Source organism: Mesocricetus auratus, unplaced genomic scaffold, assembly GCF_017639785.1.
Source record: "Mesocricetus auratus isolate SY011 unplaced genomic scaffold, BCM_Maur_2.0 Super-Scaffold_100011, whole genome shotgun sequence".
Lineage (NCBI taxonomy): Eukaryota > Metazoa > Chordata > Mammalia > Rodentia > Cricetidae > Mesocricetus > Mesocricetus auratus.
The window spans coordinates 8,077,902-8,081,231 of record NW_024429195.1 but is presented as its reverse complement, the minus strand read 5'-3'; the positions used below and the strand labels follow the sequence as shown (position 1 = coordinate 8,081,231).

General features: G+C 46.8%; 1 non-coding gene across 1 annotated transcript; it reads left to right on the top strand.

Moving 5' to 3' along the window:
* Positions 1-216: 216 nt before the first annotated feature.
* LOC121143395 lies at positions 217-374 on the top strand. The gene has a single exon (XR_005880597.1). It is a non-coding gene; the product is annotated as a U1 spliceosomal RNA (small nuclear RNA).
* Positions 375-3,330: the final 2,956 nt, after the last annotated feature.

Genomic DNA, 3,330 nt, shown 5'->3' with positions numbered 1-3,330 from the left:
TTTTCCATGACAGGGTTTCTCTGTGGCTTTGGAGATTGTCCTGGAACTTTCTCTGTAGACCAGGCTGGTCTCGAACTCACAGAGAGCCGCCTGCCTCTGTCTCCTGAGTGCTGGGATTAAAGGCGTGTGCCACCAATGCACGGCTAGAAGCAAAATTTTAAATGAAGGCAATTAACAAATTTTGTCTCTTGGCCCATTGTTATGATACAAGCTTTGATATATGTCTGGTAGGGGAGATACCATGGCCACGAAGGTGGTTTTCCCAGAAGGAGGCTTATCCATTGAACTCCGGATGCACTGATCCTCAAGATTTACCCAAATTGGAGAAATTCAACTGCATAATTTGTGGGGTTCTGTGTTTGTGCTCCCTTTAATTAAAAAAAAAAAAAGAGTACAAGCTTTGAAGTGCTTGGCTCCACCGTCTACAAAGGGTAAGAGATGTACCCTCCCTAACTCACATGTCACACATTTACTAAAGTTGTGGTCACCTGTTGAAACTTAATGGGCCACCCCCTCCTTTATCCATTCCCTTATGTAATCCTATCCACTTAAATATGGCAGGGCCTCTGATTTAACTTAACAAGAAGACTGTAGAGTAAAACTACACCAGCTCCTCCCAAATAAACCTTCCCCTAAGCAGGTGGTGCCTTTGCACCTTCAACAGATTTGAGCCTCAAGGGAAGAAGTCTGACTACCCTGTTAGGAGAACCACTTGGCAGCAGACAGAGCCCACTAGTGCAAGTTTCTGATCCCAGCTAATCAGAGGCTGAAGGAGGAGGATTGCGAAATCAAGGCCTTCCTAGGCTGCAGAGCAAGGTCACTGTGAGCCTAGGAAACTTGCCAAGACTTTCTGTAAAAGTAACAGTAGGGGCTGGAGAGAGTTCAGCAGCCGAGAGCACTGGCTGCTCCTGCAGAGGACCTTGGTTCAGTTCCCAGCACCCACATGGTGGTTCACATCCGTCTCTAACTCTCTTTCAGGAATCTGACTGCCCTCTCCTGGCCTCCCTGGACATGGGGCATGCATGCAGTATGCATAGATGCACACAGATAATCACTCTCACACGTAAAATAAAAATAAATATCCTGAGAGACACACACAGAGAGAGAAAGAGAGAGGGGGAGAGAGAGAGAGAGAGAGAGAGAGAGAGAGAGAGAGAGAGAGAGAGAGAGAGAGAGAGAGAGAGGAGAGAAAAAAGTCTGTCTCCAGCCAGCTCAATAGCTGAGTGCAGACACATTAGTAAGTGCCAGAAAAGCCAACAGAGCCATAGCAAGACCAGAGTGCAAAGCTGTATGCAATTAAAGTGGCTTCCTCTGCCTTGAAATTTAGAGTTTATATTCAGAATGTATATTCTAGAGATTAAGAAAGAGAAGGTTATTTGTTTTTGGTGCTAGGGACCGGGCATAGGCGCAAACTAGGCCTCCAGGTAAAGTAGCAAGAAGAGGTAACACAAGCCTTGAATAATGGCTGTGATTTAAACCTCATGAAGGCCAATGCAAGAGTCACCATGTAATAAATGCTTACTTCGTAGGTAAGAAAACAGGCCCAATCGGTTTTCAAAGTATTTTGTCCAAATGCACACAATGAAACCCTAAAACTAAACAAGCAAACCAAGAGTGCAGGCTCAGCCATGAGCAGCGTGCTCTTTCCCGTGGACATCGTTCCGGCTCCTTCCCGTGGACACCGTCCCCTCGAGCATCCAGTGCGAGCTGGGCATTGCTGCCTCGTGCCTTGTGAAATCACTGTGATGCCTTCTGCCTGAGTTCCGGAGAAACGCCACGGTCTTCATAAGATAGTCAGCTGAGAGCACACTCCTGCTGATGTGTAAACCTTGCTGCCTACTCTCTGCCAGAAGTCTGCCGCCAAAGCCGCCCCCAACACACTTCCTAAGGAGCTGCTCTGCGGTCACCCCCCCCCACACACACACACATACCCGTTGCCCTGTCTGTTCACACACCCACTCGGAAGTAAATGCTATTGATCCTTGCTCTGGCTTGCTCAAATCTGTCCTTCCTTCACACTTCCACAACAAGACCTTATCTCAAAATGCTCACAGTAGCCTCCTAACTGGTTCCTCTGGCCTCCTATTTTCATGATGTCATTCCCTGGCACTGAAGCTCTTTTAACAACTGCCCGAAGGGAGTAATAAAGGTCAAAGCTATTAATGTAGCACCCAAGGTCTCTCAACAAATTGCCATCTTCCTGGAGTTTTGACCGTGCTTTTCACAGAGTCCAATCAGCCTTTATCTATTCCAACAAGGCTCTGACCCATGAATATTCCCCCCTGCTATCCTTTTGTAGGGATAGGCGCTCGGAGTGTGGGTGTATTTTGCCTGCATGTATGTGCTGGCCACCATTTGCATGCCTAGTGCTCAGGGAGGTTAGGAGTCAGATTCTCTGGAACTGGAGATAGAGATGATATGAGCTGCCGTGTGGGTGCTGGGAATCAAAGCAGGGTCCTCTGGAAAGAGCAGTCAGTCTCTTAGCTGTTCAGCTGTCTATCCAGACCCTACTCCTATGTTTAAACTCAACTCAGAACCACCTTCTAAGCTCCGTTGTCGCCGTCTCATTGAAGTCCTCCTTATTTCCCCTCGACTTCCACTCTCCGTCGTGTTCATTCCCATGTAACTAGAGAGAACAATACTTTATATTATTTCAGCCTCATTAACCTTATCTCCCGCCTCCTCAACTGGATTGCAAGTGTCTTGGGAGCTGGAAGTAGCACACTTTTTTTTTTTTTACGGCATTCCCCTGATTAGGCAACAGTCCCTTGTTGAGTGCAAAATTACTCTAACAAGATCTTTCCTATTCTGCTTTCAAGACTGGTCTTTCCTGGGTGGTGATGGTGCACGCCTTTACTCCCAGCACTCAGGAGGCAGAGGCAGTGGATCTCTATGAGTTCAAGGCCAGCTTGGTTTACAGAATGAATTCCAGGACAGGCAGGGCCACACAGTGAAGCCCTGTCTCAAAAACCGAACAAAAGAAACAAGACACATACCTGTATTCTAAGAGTGCATAAGGAATCCTTATACTACAATTACTACACCGATTGCTACAATTAGTTCATGACATGCCTACTTGCGGCAAGAGTTCTAATAGGTCTTAATAATAACAACCCAGAGTCAGATACCGGGTAAATGCTAAAAAGTAAAGGAGCCACTCACAAGACAGAACTCTTACCGCTACAGAATCATCAGATCTAAGGGGTGATCCTGTCCCTACAAATCCTCAGACTGAATGCCCTGAGCTTCTGTCTCCTCCCGCCTTATATTCCTCTCTCTGTCCAGCCATATAACTCCTGTCTCCACCTCCCTAAATACTAGGATTAAAGA